General features: G+C 40.9%; 1 protein-coding gene across 52 annotated transcripts in view; it reads right to left on the bottom strand.

Moving 5' to 3' along the window:
• The window catches only part of Zbtb20 (zinc finger and BTB domain containing 20), a 758,704-nt gene that overhangs the window by 104,716 nt on the left and 633,413 nt on the right, over nucleotides 1-20,575 (bottom strand). The gene's annotated exons all lie outside the window — the stretch shown is intronic.

Here is a 20,575-nt window from a genome sequence, read left to right as displayed (position 1 = left end):
CACGCACGCGCGCACACACACACACACACACACATACACACGTGCACACACACACCATAAAAGCAGTAGAAGTGCCCAGCCTCTCAATGAAGTCCATTTGTGACTCTTACATTGAGGACAAACTTGCACCATGTTCCACAATAGCACACTTTTCAGAAGTACACACCATTTCTCACTAGGGAGAATGGATGGAATTCTGGAGTTGGAAGTGGTGATCATTTAGATATTCTGTAATGAGGAAACTGAGGATCTACTAATGGTCAGAGAGGTGACTACACAGCTGTTGATCTCAGCAACAATGAGTTTAAAGACAGATTTGAAGTTATCAGGTTCAACTGAGTCTCTTATGACCTCATTTTTAAACAATATCTTGCATCTTCCAAGGCCTCTTATTTGAACAGTATACACACACACACACACACACACACACACAGACACACACACAGACACACACACAGACACACACACAGATATGTAGAGAGGAAGAAGTATGGGATAAATATATAGATGTGTAAGGTATATTCTGGGGCAGTAAACAGTGGAAACTAAGTTTTTTTTTTTTTTTTTTTTTTTTTTTGTTTTTTTCGAGACAGGGTTTCTCTGTGTAGCCCTGGCTGTCCTGGAACTCACTTTGTAGACCAGGCTGGCCTCCAACTCAGAAATCCGCCTGCCTCTGCCTCCCGAGTGCTGGGATTAAAGACGTGCGCCACCACGCCCGGCTGGAAACTAAGTTTTAATTGACATTATCATGGCCAGGAGCTGCTGATTGAATACATTTGTACATTCAATAAACATGTGTTGAGTCACAACTTGTGCAAGTATTATGAAAGCAAAAACACATAGCTAGACATATTTTATTCGATCTAATCAGGTTTTACAATATACTGGTTTTCTATCTGCTCTATACCTCAAATAGCTATAGACAATTAATTACTACTGGATTAATATTGGTCATGACCATTACTTTTGACTCATGAGAGGAGGTATAAACTGTGCTTGTATTTGACTCTGACACTGGGAATGATCAGGGAAGTCCCTGGAAGCTCAGGATAAGCTGCTGTTGTCAGCTGCTCTGAGTATTTGGATGTACCTAAGAACCTATCCCAGATCCACTGCCCTCCCTCAGGAGCTGCAGAACAGAGGCCTCTGGGACTTGCTGCTTTGCTGCTCTTCAGCCCTGGGAATGTAGGTCAAGGTGAGAACTGGGGACGAAGCAGGAACTGGTCTGCAGGCAGTCTCCAAGCCAGTTTGCTTCCAGCTATACTGTAATATAAGGCAGAGAACAATGGCTTCCTTGTGATAAACAAAAGTTCAGTGGCTAAAAACTAATGAGTATCATTAGCTCAATCTAGTTAATGAGAAAAATGACTAGTGGCAACCGTGAGATCAAAGGCAAGAGCACCCCCACCCCAAGGATTCCCCCAGGGGAAGAGAGGACAGAACAGCCTAGGAGTGCCCACCAAAGCTCAGGTGCCGTAGGCTGTATACAAGCCGCCTTCCTCAATGTCTAAAGACCTTCAGAGCAGCAATGTTCACTTCCCTTCCTTCAGGCAAAGGAACCATGGCAGAGTGAAGCTTCACTTTAATTAGACACTCAAATCTAAAGGGTAATTTATGGCACTCACATTTGGATCACCATTTGATCTGTACAGCTTATATTCTCTGGCAAACTCTATGAAAGAGGAAGCGCAAAGATGAAAACAATATAAATACCACTGGTGATCTTCTACGTGAGCATCTAGTCCACAATGTGAAGTTAGTGCAGAAGTTAGTGTAAGCATAGAGACTTACTTTTAGCCATCTTACCATTTAAACCTGCTAGCATGAACACACTAACATTAGACCTACCCAACTGAGTAGTGGTGAAGAAAACTTAAGTGACTCATGTTTAAAAGGCAATTTTTCCAATTCCATTAGATAATTTATCTGATACTGCAAAGTTATTATGGAATCAATGCTTAAAAACAAGCAAAAAAAACAAAAAACAAAAAAAACCCAAACCCAAACCCAAAACCAAACAAACAAAAAAAACCAAGTAAATAACTCTCTAAAACTTGTACCAGAAAATCTGTGCCAACCACACAAAAATCTGTCCCACTTAATTCTGCATTCAGTTCCAGTAAATAGGTTATCAAAAATATGTAAAGGTGAACACATCGCCTGCACTATCCTGACATTTCCACTTCATCTACTTTTGCAAAGTGTAGAGAAGAAAAAACTGTCAAGAGTTTTCTTCCACACGTGAAGGCCTTCAGAGAGAAGCCATCTGAGATAACCTTTTATCCCTGCCTAGTGGTAGGCTGGCCAGTCAGAGACTGAACTCTCCCATGAGCACCTCCACACATATAAACACGGCCAGTTTCAAACTCTTCATCTTCTCTTCTTCCTTGTAGGAAAGGGAGGAAAAAAAAACCCGAAAGGACATAGAAGAAAAAAATGGACAGGATAAAAAGGGTGGAAAGAAAAGAAAGGAGGATAGTTCTCAGAATGCTCTAGAACTTGAGAAGATGGGAAAACCAAACACTTCCTAGCAGCCTTGACCATGATACCCTGGGGCTCAAAACCTGATGTTGCCCTGTTCTCTACACAAACAAAACAAATATCTAAGGAGTGCCATGGCTGAGTGTGGAGGTATATGCCTGTGAATGAGTCATGTGGAAGGTTGAGGCAGGAGGACTGCTGTGAAGTCAATGCCATCCTGGGCTACATTGTAAGTTCAAGGCAAGTCAGGGATTTGTAGAGTAGTATCCTTGCATCAAAAAGCCAAAGCCAAAACCACAACAATAACAAAGAAATACCTCAAATTTCCAGAACATCATTAAATGCATATAAAAGGTCGGTTTTAAGATTAAATAGTAACTATTTATTATTTATTAATACATTAGAATCTACTCTTTATAATTATTATCTATGGCATCATGATGGGGCACCAACACTTGATAATTAGAAGTTGACAAAAATTAAAAAATAAAAAATAAATAAAAAAGGAATCATCTCAATTGCTTTGCTAAGGAGACAAAAAGAGGGAGGGGAATGGGTGAGCATGATACTTCTTTAGCATCAAAGTGACACATAGTTGATACCCTCACAGCCGCGACAAAACTATGCATAGCCATGTCCTATGACTCTGGGTATCTTCACAATTTTTCCACATTCAGAACAGAGATAAAGCAAGACTGGTAGATACGAAGCTTGGCCCTTTTGATTCGATTCATGGCTGGCACTCCGTAGCTTCGCCCATGGTAGAAACAGCTCTCACAGAAGCTTTGTGGGCAAGCTGCACAAGGGAGAGAAGTGGCCAAAAAGGAGTCAGCAACACCCGGACCCTGGACTCATCTTCTAGCTGAAGGCCATGGAGAATCAGGGATGCGTGGTTCAGCTCTTTCTAACTCAGACAGCACAGGGGAACCACACACTTGTTATTTTGCTAACGTGAAGGTCCCAGCGGAGACATTAGCACTCAAAGACATTAATGTGGATTTGGGACACTCCCTGAAGGATTTTGATTCCATTAGAAAAAGGAAAAAAAAAGACAGTGACAGATATAATCCTGCTTTGATATGTTTAATGCCATTTAAAGAGAAACTGCACCCACTTACCCCAGGCCAGGATACCAGGAGTTCAAAAAGTGAAGTATCATTTCTCAGTGCAAAGAAAAAGCTTGGAAAATATTATGTGAAAATTAGTTTGGCATGCGCCTTTGAAATTTTAGATTTCTGGGATGAGCAAATGGGTACAGTTTTCTTTTAACTGTTTTTGAACACCATGTGTTGAGAAGAAAACAACAGAATGGCAATTGCTCATCCAAAATGCTAACTTGTGGCATGGCGCAGTCAAGATGGCCCGCCACAGCCACAAGGCAGGTGCATGCTATGCCTCTCACTTCAGTATTGCGCACGCCACATGTCCCTGCATTCGGCAACCTCTTGCATTTGCTTTTGGAACCTTTTTGAGGGGGGACAGTAAACATGACTCAACAGAATGCTAGCTGAGGAGAGACTGGCTTTGCTAGCTTGCTGCTAGACAGGCTTCTGGAGGAAGAACCTAACACAGGGTAGAGTGATGTGTCTGTTTGGAAATGCTTCGCTGTATTGCTTCCTGTGACCCAATATCAGGGTACTAGCTTCAGATCACTTTGTGCAAATGAAATGCAGACAGGCTGGAGAGGAACAGTGAAGCGTTTGCGTTTAAATCATCTGCTTCGTTTGGACTGAGGTCACAGTTAATGGCTGGCATTACGGCTTGTCTGCACCTATCCTAAAAGCTCAGAGGAGAAAACCTTCACCTGTAAATTTGAACTGTAGGATGTATAAAATTATTTGTGTGGGGATGCCAAAGCTTCCTCAATCTGGATTTATGAGTCTGATGTGTTATTTTTTTCTAGGAATTAAAAGGTTTTTATCCAGAGAGCTATGTCATTCAACTATATAAGAGTCCCATGAAAGAGAAAACCCCCTCATCTCACAAAGAAAAAGTAATTTTCTATCTGTCTTGTGTGAATCCAGAGGAGGAGGCCAAATTATAATTCAAGATGATTTTTTTAAGCTCAAATGAAAACCCTAGAATCTTTGTGTTATGGGATAGACAAAGTCTGAAGTAAAGAGGTAACTGAAACAACATGACTATATTAATAAAGAAAAAACTCTGTAATTTATTATGTTAATTAATAAATAAACACCCATTCACTTAAAAACCTAGAAATGTGGAAATATCAAGAATGGAGAAGAATGCTCCAGTTACTGAGCAGGCTGAGGCAGGAAAATTACATGAGTCTAGGTATTTCAGACTAATTTCAGCAACATAGCTAACCCAAGGTAAGCCAGAAACAATGCATGTGGTGCTGAAAAGAAATGACATCTATAAGCTATAAATTGGAAATGAAATGGAAATTAAAAATTCTTTACACTTTACAGATATAATTGAACAATGATCTCTGTGAGATAGCTTCATTTGTGGAGTTCAGAAGAGACAATTTGTTGCCCAAAATTCACATGTCATTATTAATTTCATTTATTTAAATTGCAACATTCACAATATATCTTTTATTTCTTTAAAAAGTAATGTGTGTGTGTGTGTGTGTGTGTGTGTGTGCGTGCGTGTGCACGCGCGCGTGTGCCTGCAGAGGTTTTGATCACCTAGAGTTGGAGTTACAGATAGTTATGAACTGCCTGACACAGGTGCTGGAATCTGAACTTGGGGTCCTCTCTGCAAGAGTATCACGTGCTCTTAAGTAATACTCTCTCCAGCCCTCACCTTGTACTTCTGCTGCTACCTTCTAGGGAACTACAACTCTGTTTACGAGGCACACAGCAGTTCCAATGTCCACTGGGACAGAACAGGGAACAAGCAGTGTCGAGTGTGACGTGTAAATCAGCACTTTAACTGTTCAGAAGTAAGCCCCCCCCCGGTTATGCAAAGCCCTCATGCAGACACACTAAATGGGTCAATGCACAACAAAGGAAGGCACCACATCAGGCTTTCCACTAAGTAGCCATCAGTGTACATGGTGGGCTACAGGAGAGACACACTGCCCCCCAAGACCCTCTCTGGCTAATGTTTACCAAAGACAGGCATGTAAAGTGAAAGTCACTTGAAGGCCAGCCAAGGCCAGTGTTTCTGCACCAAGTATAGACATTTATATGATTATTAAAACCATATTAGAAGTTGGCATTCAAATGACATCGTTTTCTTCCTGTGCTAGTGTGAAAAGTTCACCCTTTTACCCACTGAAGAGTGATGGGAGGCATAATTCAGGTCTTCATCTTTTCAAATGAGGCAAAGGCTTTGCCCACGTAAAGTGCCCTTGGTACAGGTATCAAAATGTCTTTCAAAACAGTAACAAATGAATTTTCCCCCAAGAGAATGAGCCAGGAGATTCCATGTTCCCTGGAGGTAATGTCAGTGGGGTTATAGAGGGGGACAGGCTGAGATACAACCAAGAAGGGGAGACAGAAACAGAATTCACATGTTCTGACTTCTAGTTTTGTTTTTTAAGAGAATAACCCTATCTTTCGACTTTTATTCCTTTTGAACATTTTGTCTCCTTACATCTTGAAGAATGCCCCCCCCCCACCCCTCTGTGTGCATGTGTAAGAGAAGGGAGGATGGCATTACTGATGTGCTTTGTAAAGAATTCAAGGTTGTCTACATCCTCAAAGAATGCAATTGAAAAAAAAAAAAAACACTACTGTTTCTTTGATTCTGTGGTGCTTACATTTGGGCAGAATTTTCTTTTCCACCCTCAAATACGGTATTTGAGACAATCTGCCCACAATGGAAAGCTTTTAAAGCATCAAAAGTGTAGGCGAACCAAATCAGAATTAATCTCTGTGAAAATGGAGACACAGGTACAGAGGAAAAGTTTAGAAATAAAAAATCCAGGCCGCAGTAGACAATCTGCAGAAAGGTGTCTGACAGGTCTCCTAATTCCATGGACCAGGACAAGGGACAAACATGAGGCTCCAGGGAATTAGATGCCTACATGCAGTGTGGGACCTAGCGGTCATGATTAGAATTCCCTCTATGTTCTGACTGCACGAACCCAGTACAGACCACTGAGGGGTGCAGGCCTCACTGTGGTTACGATGAGGTGACTACAGCTATTTACACATTGGACTGACCTGAGCAGTCTTCAGGGTGGGCAGCAGTATTTTTATCATAGTAAAATATAGGGTTTTGGGTTTTTTGGGGGAATTTAATTTTTAAAATAACAGTTTAAAAAGCAAAATGGAGGAAGATAACCATCAACACCTTTGACTGCTTCAGCACCTGTCTGGCACCATCTTCTCACGCGCATTTCCACCTGTCACCTTATTTGGCCCTCCAAACCAATGGATGGTGGGTACAGTGCCATTTTCTATATGGCAATCCTAAGGGTCACGGCTTAGGTGACTTTCCTTGGTCACAGAACCCAGAGGGGCTAAGCTAGGATTCAAATGCGAGCCACAGGACACAAAGGCTGAGCTGCACACTGTGCCTTGCCAGGCCAGGCTCCATGTGCATTTCATGGCATGGAATCAGTGTTGGGGGAATTCTGCCCAGCATCTCTGCTTAGCAGAGTGAATCGCTTTTATCATTTGCCAACATGTCATGGAAAAAAAAAACAAAACAAAAAAAAAATTAAAAAAAAAAAAAAAACCTCCTGGCTCTAAATCTCTCCTTTCGACCACCTGAAGTTTGGCTTGGTTATATATTTGAATATCTGACAATCTAATAAAAAGTCTAATGAGAAAAAAATTTTTTTTTATTATTTATTCTAGCTTCTACGTTAGTTAAAAATCTCCTATTCCTCCATAACAATGTGCCTGGGGAACTCTCTGGCAGCCAGAAATGCATCTGAAAATGCTGAAAAGTCAGAATTTGGGCCTATATAGTGACTAATGTTACCAGCTGTGAGTCGGCCTGCACATCAGTAATATGATATTTCCTGCTACAATTTGATTTGGTTAAAACGTGTTTGAAGTTCACCCTTTTATTAACTAGAATTACCACCTTCTGTAACTGGAAGGCCCCTGAGAACAGGCTGCTGGTGCAGCCCAAGCTCCCAGCTGTCAATGGTGCATTGCCTGGCAACACTTACTATCACATTGATAACTACAGAAATAGGTCAAATGTCTTTTTCAATAGTTGCTAATGTTCCTCTAATGCCACACAGTCTTTCTTTAATTCTCCTGTTAACATTTTCTCTGGAATTGTAGGAACAACAAACAGAGGGAAAAAAAGACTAGAAAGAAAGGGTGGCCTCTCTTAGCAGTGTCTGTAACTGTGGAGAAAATCTAGATAGTTTAAGAAGCCCAGGGGATCCAAACTCAGTTTTACTGCTAAGTTTGATGACCTTGAAGAAGAATGTAAATAAGATCCCTGAAGCAAGTGATTTTTCTAATTTGTGAAATGCTCACCATTCTCTGGAGGCCAAAGTCTTGACCAAGTATTCAGGTTTTAAACTTATTTGCACTCTTCTTGTAGCCTAACCTCATAGGGAATTGACTTTAAAGTAGGAACTTATTTTCATGTAAAACCAAAAAGTAGTATTGTGACTTATTTTTCATAGGAGACCCTCAGCAACCATGCTGGGGCTGATTATTTACCACATAAAACTACATTTCCTCCTTTGATCAGCTTGTTTTTCTGAGTTTGCTTCCAGTCTGTGTCTACAGTGACATGGCCGAGGTGAGCACATCTGCTCCCATTGAGGACGATGGCTAATTCTCAGCAGCCTGGTTTGGCTCAGAAGGAATAACCACCCACTGTAGGCAAGATGCCCGAGATGCCCCCTGTTAGTGAAGTACATTTTAATTTGCAGCACTTTTGAAATGCAAACATCTCATCCTGTGGTTAAGCCACTCATCATGTCTTGATGCTTTGACCACTTCAACCCCAACAATTACAGCAGTGGAAGGAAGTTTTGAATTTAAACTGGGCCAGATCGGGGGATGGTGGTGGTGGTGGTGGTGGTGGTGGTGGTGGTGGTGGTGGAGGAGGAGGAGGAGGAGGAGGGGAATAGAGACAATTTGGGGATAAGGAAAGTTGAAGGAGGTAATCAGATTAACACAGGGCCGTGGGCTCTGCTGGCAAAGGAGAGGATGACAGGGGTGGTCAAGCCCAGAACTCTGTGGTTTGGGTGGTGGGCTTGCTTGTGTCTGGTGAGCCCTGGAAAGCCTCACTCAGCCTTTGGGCTCCAGGGTTGACTTGGTTATGTTGTTCTTAGCCAGGAGGCCAGAAATCCTGGGAAAGCTTGCAAGCTTCAGGGAAGGGCAGGTAAACCTGATTTCCTTTCAATTTGAATTAGAAAAAAACCTACCCAGCTTAGCATCTATCTCTCTTAGATTCCCCCTGTTCTCTTTCCCTTTAGAGGGAGGAGGGCACTGTGTGAAGAGGTGTTGTGGAAGGGGGAGAGGCAGGAAGGAGAAGCAGTTCTGCCCAGCTTCCACAGTCAGTGAACCAAGCTGTGCGAGGCCAGCTCCACTCTCCAGTGCATTTCTGAGACAGACCTGCTTAGGAGGTTTCTTTTGTCACATAATGATCTCTTCCCCAGGTTTGATAAAAGTACTTTCTTCTCCTCTCCGCTATGGCTGTTTGGAGACTGGTTAGGAGCCAGGCATATGAACTTTATGTTTCAGGAATGTGGACAACCTGCCTTTCCCTCCCCAGGGGATTGGAAAGGATACTTGACTGGAAGTTAGGAGGCCAGAATATTCTGAGAAGGCTGTTACTGAGAAAAGGCTCCAGACCGTGTGGTTATGTAACTCACACTTACCAAGGGACAGGCAGGGATTACTGTAGCTGTCTCACACTCAGCAAAAGTTATTCTCAGTAGGCCATGGAGAGACCCACTTTAATAAGACCACTGTTGTTTTAGTGAGAACCACAAGGGGTTAATAACTGGTGAGAGACAGGATGACAAGGGTGGCAGAGGACATACAACCAGCAGTGGCATGGAGGTGGAGGGCTGAAGACCAAGGTCAGGACTAGAAGATCAACTTGTTTTCATTAGACTGATGTATTTGATTACATGACAGCTAAGAAACACCGCAGGTAAGACAATCAAAATGCTAGATGCCGTTCTCCAGTCTGACGGCCAATGCCTATTTCGATAGCAGTGCACAGCAAACACTTTACTACATGATATAACTATTTCTCCCGGTGTTAGCCTTTAGTAAAACAATCAGCCAAACACATCAAATCTCAAAACAAACAAAACAAACAAGGTGGCTAAGACAGCTACAGAGTTTTTGATTATAAAATACGAAAGATCACCTTGATCATGATCATCTTGAGGTATTTGGAGGGAGGAAGGGAGATGGGTTCTTTGAGCCACCTAACTTGGAGAGGAATCTTCAAAGAGTTTAACAGGGGAATGAGCGTCTGAGGAATCAAAAGAGGATCATTTTCACTAACAGAAGACATGAGACTGATGCCTTCAGTTGGCATGCCAGAGGACGGTAAATTCCAGGCAGGCAGGACCTACTACATAATTTGTAGTTATTAGGGCTAAGTACAGAACTGTGTGGCCTTTTATTAGAAATGATTAAGAATCTCGAGATAGCCACAGTGAAGCTTTACATTGAGCATGGGGCCCTTCCAAGCTAGGGCTTTGTGCAGGAACACATGCTGGGCACTCATGGAGCCAGCCCTGGCTTGTTACCATTCTGTAGCCGAGCCTTCTTGTCCCATTGTCACCAAGATTCAAACCTGGAGCCATACCCTCGGCTCTCACAGCTCGAGGTTGACTTTGCTTTCTTAGGGTGATGACCCAGTTGGAGTGTCTGATATGGCCCAGAATGCACTGGGCTCTGCTGTTTTTGTTGTACCCACTGATCCCTACTTTGTCATGATCTGAGGATGTGCAGGGCATCAATGACTGGGAACTGAAGCACGCTTGTCAAAACACAAACCAAAACAGGCAGAAGTTATTACAAAGGAGCTGGGTTTCTTGGATGCAAGCATGTCCTGATTTCTTTCTGCCTGGCCTTACCTAGATCAGGTCTTAGGCATGTGCATACGGGTTCAGAAGTACAGGTGAGTCCCCACAGTACCTCTTTTCAGTTTGGAAAAATAGAGGAAATAGGAGACCTTGGTTCCAGCCCAGCAGAAACTCACTTGTTTCACTAACGGTATGCTTAGTCCTCCTCCACTCTCCTCTGCTTAGGCTAAGCTGGAGCTATGACTTCATTCTCCATGGAAGTCAGTTTCTCTTTCCCAGATGCTTGGAAGAGGCTGGAGGACATGCCATTAGAGGGTAGCAGTCATATGAAAGATCACATTTATTTATCTTCACCTGCCCTCCTCACGTCATTACCATTACAGCCAGGGCTGAATGGGAAAAAGAGACATTAAAGAGCCACAACAATCAAAAGAATAATTGCAGTACAGAGTATGATGACCATGGCCTCGTTCTCAGCCATCTTAGGGGCCTTCTATACACTGAGCCTGATTGTTGTTGAGACAGTCCCATGGCTTGGACAGATGTTGGTAGGCACTGATGACTACCCTTGTTCTTTGTATATCTGCCTTTGTCTCATTTTCTAAAACATGTTATCTGAACTTTTCCTGGGGGAGATGATCAAATGTCTATTCACCTCAGATAGGGCACCAATGACAAACCAAAGCACATATCTCACTCAATCCCTGGTACGTGGATATGCCTAATCGGGTTTACTTACAGAAGCACAAGGCAACTTTAAAGTGGCTATCTCACTGAAGAAAATGCCTAGTTCCCAACAACTCATGACTGTCTAGGGATGGGGTGCATAGAACTGTCACCTGTCCATCAATCCCTGGGGAGAAGGGCAGCATTATGAATTTCTCCTCCCCTCCATGATGTAAAGTTAACAGTCCTAGCCTTGTGCAGGTCTTTTGTGGGTAATCACAGCTGCTGAGAGGTCAGGAAGGCATAAGTCATACCATGCCTGCGGTATAACATATCACAACTAGCCTTCTCCTATAGCCATTTATACTTTGGTGTCAAATCAACGGCCATATCCAGGGTTTAGCATTTTCAAAGCTATCTGTTGGCAAAGCTTATCTTTTATTTTGCCTAAATGAGTTTGTAGTATGTTCATTAAGGACATTATGATTCTTCAGTTAAGAGATATGTTTGGATCTCTATACTGACCCCCTACTTTTAAAAACCTGTTTTGTTGAGGTGTTAGCGGCTCACTCATCATTTTCAAGTATTTTAACTATTGGTAATTAGCAGTGAAGGTCTTAGAATTTATATAAAAAAGTATCTGACCTTCATAACAAATATACTCAAAACCCTGAGTTGTTTATTTTAAAAGGATTCTCCTCTGCTATAAACAGAAAGCTGTAATATGTACATTTCTATATGTGTGTACCACCAGCTTTAGCAGTCCTGCTGTGAAGCAGAGGGGATAGATGGCTTTCTATTTGTTTGACATGGTCAGGAAGCGCAGGAGATCACACTGTCTCCTTTGTCATACTGCTATTGTTTCTCCTGACTGGATGTAAGTGTTGGACAGGATAAATTTTCTGCAAGCATGCTTTTCCCATCCCTCTTTCTTTCTCTCTCTTTGTGCTTTTATAAACTATTTTATTATTATTATTATTTTATTTATTTATTTATCTTATTATTACTTGTTATTGTGTTTGTTTTGAAGTGTATGCATGTTTTTTAATGAGGTATTATGAATTTTAGCCTTTGAAGAGATCATAGGAGAGAAAGAACATCTCTAAAATGTGTAAGTGTAAATAACGCTGGGATATGTTGTTTGCTGTGTGATCTCTGTAACGTTGATATAGGTTCTAACGATGCATTGGACTCTGAGCATCTGGGATCTGAGTTGAGAAAAGAGGAGGCAGAGGCTTCTCTGAGGCAGTCTGTGCTCATCAATACCCTCTGTTCTCCTGAGAGCCCAAGAAAGGCCAGAGCTTGTGTCCTACCTTTCCACCAAACTGTTTTAACTCGGAAATGTCCTCAACTGGGCTGTGCCCAATTAGTCCCTGACCTTGCATGATCTATCTTGCCTCTACTCTCATGAGGGTAGAAATAGACTATTTTAAAATTATATTAACTCTGATGCCTCTTCTGTTGATTATTTGTCTAACTAAAAAACACCCAAATTTCTCTCCTGTTGTCATGTTTCTGGTTAGTGTGTACTCATGACATCTAGTGAGTGCCTAGGAAATACAGTTTAAAAAAAAAACCCTCAAAATCCAAAAACCCCAAACCCAACAAATCCTAAACATAATGAAATAATGAAGGAAAACCATAAAGAAAAAGCATAAAATGAATTTTTGAAGCTATTCCTTATAAATATTTAATTATGAATTTTCTTTCATTCTTGTTTACTTTCAAATGGCAACAAATTAGTTATTTGTATTAATCTGGAAAAAATATCAGGATCAAGATTGTGAATCTCTTTTTTGATGGTAGGACCGGTGACATTCTCTGCACCTGACACATTTGAGTAATGTCTGCTGTGTGAACGTGACTCCTTTCAAAGGCCACTGCACCATCAATCCCTCTCCATGGCTGCTTCCGTGTAGGAGCCTGAGCCTACTCTGAATGCCGTTGAACCTCTGCTGTCTGTCATCCCATCAGGTCCTCCTCTTCAGTTACTGCACAGATATGCAGCGTGCACTTTTGGGGATGGCACACAGTGGACTAGGAACGGACACAGAGCTCTGTTGTACCAGTGCATATATTGTAAGGAAGTAGTAACACTGCAACTGCTTTGCTCTTTTATATTCCAGGCAACACACTGATGAATATAATTCATAATGAACATATTCAACATTTTTTCTATCAGTTCAATACATTATTCATAAATATTAGAGATGGGAAGACTGGGCGGGTTCTGGAGTGCAGATCTCTTTGCACTTGCATTTTCCTCAGGTGTGGATGCTAGCCTAAAACCAAAACCAAAATCAAAACCAAAACCAAAACTTAAGCTAAAATCCACCAATAATTACAAAAGAAAAGAATACAATCAACGCACAAGAACAGCAGAGGATCCACAGGTTTTATACGTAGACAGGAAAATTCAAAAGCCTGTCCAGAATTCAAAATTCTGGCCAGGGTATGGGACGGGAGGAGTTGGTGTCTCTGTGCAGGCAGGAACCTGAGTGTGACTGCCTAAGCCAGGCAGTCCCAGAGAGGGGAGTGCCACTTTCTCCCCTTGAGCTTGGAATTCAAGGCAAAGCCTGAGTTCTTGGCCAAGTGTTCACTGTTTGACTCGGCAACCTGGTGTAGATTTGGGACTCAAATACTCCAGATAACTGTATTATCTGGACTCGGGGTTCCCATGAAAGGGAGGAAGAGAAGATGGATAAATGAATAGAGTTAAAACTACTAGAGAGCGCTCCTTGGGATTATGTGCACTATCAGGACGGGAGGGAGGACTTTGCAGATGCTCCTGTCTCTCTAGAGGACTAAATGCATGCATTTTCATATTCTCAGCAGCTGGTTCCTGTTGAATGCCATCAGGATGATTCAGCCACCCACCAGGAACACCAGTAACAGCAGTACACACACAAAAGTCTGCAAAACTTTTTTCTTTTGATGCCAACACTATTACTCCGGCAAAGTTGGAATCCTTCATTGAATTACCAGCTCTCCAAAATGTGGCCTTGTTTTCCTCACTAATACCAGTCACATAAGTGGAATGCTGGCAGATTTAAAGGCAGCTTTCTTCCTGGCTTGAGAATGCCACGATGCCAGTCTATCCTTTGCATGACCACATTGTCTACTTCATTTTCTCACCAACACTTGGAAGGATCAACATCCAAACGCACCCACTTTCCCTTGTGTGCTACCCTGCCTACAGCTGAACCCTTGCATTTAATGTTAGTTCTATCTCTGTCTTTATATGCTTCAATTAAAAAATCATTTCCATAGTTTTAGTAGTTTTTCCCCTTGCACAATATGTGATTACATCTTTGGAAAAACAGCAATGTGTACAAAAACTATAATGACCATAAATCTCATTAATCAAGAATTACAATGCCATACTCTGGACAATTAAAACTTCCTTTCTTGTCTCCTCTTCAAATTTAGCTGAGATTACACGATTAAGAGAAGAAAATGTCAAAGATGATAGCTAGCCATCACCAAGCCTCATTGCTATATTTTCAGGTCTCCAAAGTAAAATCTAGGAACATTCAGTATAGAGTCAGGTGTTCTCAACGGCCATGAAAATATATGGCTGAAGAGGGAATCTATAAATGTAATGAATACACAATTGGCTTATAACAGATGCAAGCAAAATGAAATTTGAGATCTTGACCTGCTCTCCAACGTGCAAGTTTCTAGTTCAAGCCACAGACAGAGCTATAACAAGCTCATTAATCACATAACCAGGAATACAAGCAGACACTGTGGAGATGCTACAAAGAGCCACTGCTAGTGGCTGAAGGTCTATGGGGAACCCGAAACATAACATGGCGCTGAAAGTCCACAGAGATAACACTGACACCTTTTACGGTGTACTTGGAGCTGGTACTGGCCATGACCACCACTGGCTAAAGCTCCTGAGAAAATTTAGGGTAGGGAGGGAAGAACAGATGGAATATAGGCTTGTAGAAGGAGAGTCTATACACTTTTATCCAGATCCTATTATGTAAAAATCATAGTGTACACTGATCAATGAGATAACAAACTAATTTATGGCTTTAAGGATTATATTAGTAGGGAAAACCCTAGAAGTGGGAGAGTATTAGTTACAGTAGTAATGAAACTGATATTGAGTGGTAACTGTGTGCTAGACACATTATAGATGACATTTCCTAGGCTCGTTATACTACCCAAGCAAGCTGCCACTATCTTCCTGTTTACAAAGATGGAAAATGAGGCCCAATAAAAGTATATACATTACCCCAAATTATACAGAATCGTTTTTTACTTTACACAAAAACCAGCAACTAGTCTATGAAATAGAATATGTCAAGAGTCACTAAAATATACAAAGTACCATAGACATTAAGGAAGGAGGAGTTCCTGTCTGCGACTCTTTGGAGAAAGAGATGAGAAGAGGTGGGGAATGCTGAGGAGATAAGGAGAGCCCAGCCTGTACTGGGCATCAGCTCGGTGCGTCAGCACTGCCTGGTTAGAGAGTCTGGGAGGCAAATGCATGAGGTGCACAGCAGAATCCTAGGGAGGAAGATTGACTTCTTTTGAAAAGAAAGTTGTGACTACAAAGTTCTTTCCTCCCCGCCTTCTTCTTTTCTTGTTTTTGGTGGGATCAGGGGAGTAGTGTAAACTTCAGTGAGCCCCTAGGATATGCCTGGTACTTTTTAATATCTTCCAGAAGACAGAGGGTACCTCTGCCCCTGCCACATTTATGGGGAGGTTATTGGTCCCAAGTCAGGAAGCCGAAGGCTATGTGCCTTTGCTCTCCTCTTCACTTACACCTGGAGTACTGGCCCTGTCTAGCTCTGCAGGTTCATCTGGGGCAGGAGGGCACAGTGGTCAGGGAACTTCCCTTCACATCTCACTTTTACCTTTCTCATTCTGAGAACAATCTTCCATTGTGCCCTGTGTAAGTTTTCTGATTGGAATAGTTAATGGTTTAATTCCAGATACAATCACTCTGTTAGCTTCTCCGTGGAACCTGCAGCTCTTCCCTCTTTAGAACCTATGCTTCCCAGGAACCAGGGTATAGCAGCCCCGGTCCAGATAAATCAATGCAGCTCCACTTCCTCTGTCTTAAGATTTCCGGTTGCAATTCTGTTTTCCAAATACAAACCACACACACATATGTGTACATACACATGCACATACACATAGGTATTAAATTTACATGGTCTTACATCTTTCCAACATTCTTTCACTGAGATACCTTGGGTTTCTCCATTCTTTGAGATACAATGATTCTGAGTCTATGATGCTGACATTTGCTTTGTGGATATTTAAAGCACAACAACCTGTTCTAGCAGTTGCACTGTTTAAGCAGATGTGCACAACAGCTCTTTACAACCATTATCACACTGGTCAACCAACGCTTACGATGTTACTGTAATTCCCTGGAAGAGCTGAATTCTGTCCTTGATTACACCCTATAGGAAAAATACTGCCTCTTTACCCATCTTTGAAATTGATTGACTCTTCTTTTCCATATCTATTAATTCTGTACCCGGCCCCAAGCTTCAAACGTCTGCAATAAGTAATGATTAGTCCCCACTTCGTCCCAGCTCCCGTCTCCCTCTTGACCTTGCTCATGGAGTTCAGTCTGATGGATGTAATCACCCATGCTTCACTGTAGTTACATTCGTCATGGTGCTTGTTAGAATCATCATCATTCCTACTGCACCTTAGTCAACATAGTAAACGTGTTTGCACGTAGTTGTCTTTATTTCGTCAGCTAAGTTTCAACTACATGTGTCATTTTACATGATCAATAAATAACCTGTCAGCCAAATGACTCTGATACAGTAATAAAAGATTGCTAATTGGGAACAAAATCTGAAGACTAGCAAGAATTTTATAAATCCAGATAGTGGCATTTCATTGATCTTGAATCCACAGGTTCAGAATTTATTGTTAACTTAGTCCTTCAGATTAATTTATTAAAATAATAGATATAAAATATGTACAATATGCACCTATATATTTATTGACTTTAATGAATTAAAAAGCATTTAAGTATTTAAAAAAAATTAAATCTGATCCACACTGACCATTCATTGACTTGCTGACGTAGCCTAAAACACTCTTTTGCTTTACTTAGAGCCTGGTTTTTGTTGTTGTTGTTGTTTTCTTTTATAGTATGAAGGCTGTAGAGTGGCAATGTACTCTACTGACAATGCACATACCTTTTAACTTTTGTTCTTTTTATGGTCATAGTATGTGCATGCGGATAAATAAATGCACAATTCTTTAGCTCCAGAAATGTTTATCCCAAGCTCTGAAAACATAGCTTAAATAATACACTGGCTAGCTGGCATCTCAGCATTGCTGTTTATGTTATAAGGCTTATAGTACCACTCTGTAAAATATATACTCATTTATTTCGTGTTTAATCTAAAGTGTAGAGTTTCGGGCTGGGAACGGATTGCAGATTGTTCTCTCCTGGTTAATTTTGGCTTTAAGTATATTGATCACTTTATCATTTTCTTGTGTTAAACTGCTTTAAACACAGCACAAATGTTACTCTCATCATGCCAGAAATGGGGTTGGAATTGATTTTGAGTTTCCATTAATTTTACTCTTTGCTCTCTATGAGAAGTTTTTCACTTGTTTAAACTCAGAAAGATACTTTTGTTCAAAAGATGTGTCAGTGCGATGACAAGGGAGTCTCTGCTGGCCTGGGAACCTCAGATGTCTACAGAAGGAAGAAGTTATCAAATTCACTGCCATGGACTTTGCTGAAATTAGTGAAGACTCATTCATCCTAATGCAGTTTCAAGGGCTTCCTCCCTCTTCTCTTCACAGAAGAGCTCAGCAAAGCACACATCTCCTAAGAAGCCCCCCTGATTGGTCCGGGCTGGCACTGTTTCAGTGTTTGGCCTACGGCGGCTGCTTAGGAATAATTTTCTCTCATCCTCTCTATTTTCCTGGACTGTATCAAACTCAGACACGTGGTGTGCAAAGGAAATCCAAGGCCTTAAAAATGCTTTTTATTTTGGTAGTAAGGCCATTGCCAGTTCTGTTTTGGCCAAATGATCTTATCAAGATTTAACAAGAGATTCTCAATAACACCTCTAATCTGTGAGAAGACATTAGATCAAGGAAGATAATTTATTCCATCTTGCATACATCTACCTTCCTTCCTGGCACCAAGGAGGGACAATGATCAAACTTAGTATTGGTACTGAAGATAATACAAAGTGACAAGAATGCTATGGCAATTACTCATTTTGATTAATTTAAAAATTGATAAATAAGTGGGTTTTTTTCTATATTACAGCAGACACTAGAGATCCATTTTCGGTCACTGTTGGGTATTTCTGCTCCTATAAAGGCACCTTACAAATCTGCTGTGCTGTCCACAGTACTGTCACAATTCGTCAGATTCTCTAGACTAACTAGATGAAACAACTGCATTTCAGCATTAAGATTCCTTTTCGGAGTCAAATAAAAGGAGAGCCGTACAGTTCAAACAGCTTGAAAGGCTTGTCACAAACACAGCCAAACCTGTACACATTATCTGTTTTTCTAGGTTTGGAGTACCAGTCTATAAAGTACCAGTCCCTTGTATGGTAACTGGGTTTTACTTCACACTTAGGAGTATTCAAACCCACAGGGAGAAGTTTAGATAGGTAAACTTCACTTCCTACCCTATCTATCTTTACTGCTCCCCTGCAGTTTTGTGTTTCGGAACACATGCTTCATGCCTTTAAAAAGTGCCAGGAAATCTCTTCCTGCAGCTACACAAGCTTTGGTTTTATGTGTGTATCATGACACACCTTAATACAGAGAGTCCCAGCAACTGCAGTGGGACTTTAATTTAAATCCAGACTTAGGGCGAAGAGCTCCATCTACTGAATCAGTTAGATCCTCGCTGGCACCCTAGAGTTATCCCCTTCAGTACTCTAACACTGAGAAGCCCTGTAGAGAACAGAGAAGTTACAGACATGACCGGCAAAAACTAGCTGTGAGCCTAATGCTCTTTTTGATATTTCCCAGATGCCCTAAGACCCCTTTCCTTTGTCCTTCCCAGTTTTCAAAGCTTTCCATGTTTCAATATAGAACAGAAGCGGGTGCTCTGCCATGTGAACCATCTCTCAGAAGCAATAGAAAGCCATTGGCATTGAAGGGAGAGCCTCAAGTAAGTGAAGGAAAGATACGCGAAGAAAATCCCTGTCCCTGGCAGACTGAATAAACCAGGAAAATTCAGAGAAAAGGATAGCTTCCTTACCCCCTACCTTGTATGATTGCTGAAAGGCTCCAGCCCCCAGGATCAGCTCTCTGGGCCCCTCCTTGGCTGCACAGTGTTGCTGTGGCATTGAAAATTTGCTGTGGCTTCCTAAGATTATAGGGAAATGCTCCAGCAAGCCAAAAAAGTCACAAACAAAAATTCAAAGGAAATAAAAAAAAAAAAAAAACCAAAAAAAAAAAAAAAACCTCCCAAAAACCAACAACAACAAAAAATCCAACCCACCAGCATAAAGCAGCTGATTTTATTGGAGAAGGTCTTGGCATGTTCCTCCATATGCCACAATTTTCTTTGGTCCTTCCTAGGTCTATGATCAGAAAACTCATTGTGCCATCCTTACTAGCGCCGTTTTTCTCAGGGTTGCTGATGGCACAGCATGGACAAATGGATCCAGGAGAAGCAAGCTAAAGAGCATATAGATGTCCTGTTCACTTGAAAGCTTTCCAGGAGATCACAGTTTTACAAGTTTCTTTCTCAGAATATCAGTGACATAGAGAAACATATACTCTGTCTAGCTTAGAGAAGAATAAATCAAAATTAAAGAAAAAAACAAACAAAAAACCAAACCACTTGTTAACACACTAACAGATACGGAACACAGCAAGTGGTATTTGAATAAACTTCAACATTAATATATCTGCATAAAATGGAGGAGTGTGTAAAACCTATGAAATATAAATTAAGGTAACTTATAAGGATATAAATATATGTTTATAAACATATAATAATCAGAACTAACAGTTTATAGGATTTTAAAATTACAGAAAAATGATAAAAGTTCGCGGATTCTTTTTCTTTTATATAAAAATATAATTAACATAAATATTAAGTGTCTTTGTGTATCTTTTATTGTATATGTAAGTATGCATTAATATGTTTATCTATAACTATATACAGACACACACAGACACACACACACACACACCTGCATAAAGTTATACCGATTGGCAATAAAAGGTAGTAGGTTGAAAGAAAGTTAAAACTCTGAATTACTTCAAAGTGGGTATTGCAAATATCAATAGGCTACCTATAGGCTTCTTAATATTTCTTTTTTAACACGCTGAATTTTCAAATTTGATCTTAAAGCACACAAAGAAGACAGAATTAGAAAATCACTGCATAGCAAAATATATTCTGTTAAAAACCGATCAGTCACATTTATTATAATGTTTAAAATTCATGAACTTAAAATACAAAAACAAAACAAAACAAAACAACAACAAAATCCAAACAGCTAATTA

The sequence above is a fragment of the Mus musculus genome, chromosome 16 (genome assembly GCF_000001635.26).
Source record: "Mus musculus strain C57BL/6J chromosome 16, GRCm38.p6 C57BL/6J".
Taxonomy (NCBI): Eukaryota; Metazoa; Chordata; class Mammalia; order Rodentia; family Muridae; genus Mus; species Mus musculus.
This window is presented reverse-complemented; position numbering and strand designations above follow the sequence as displayed.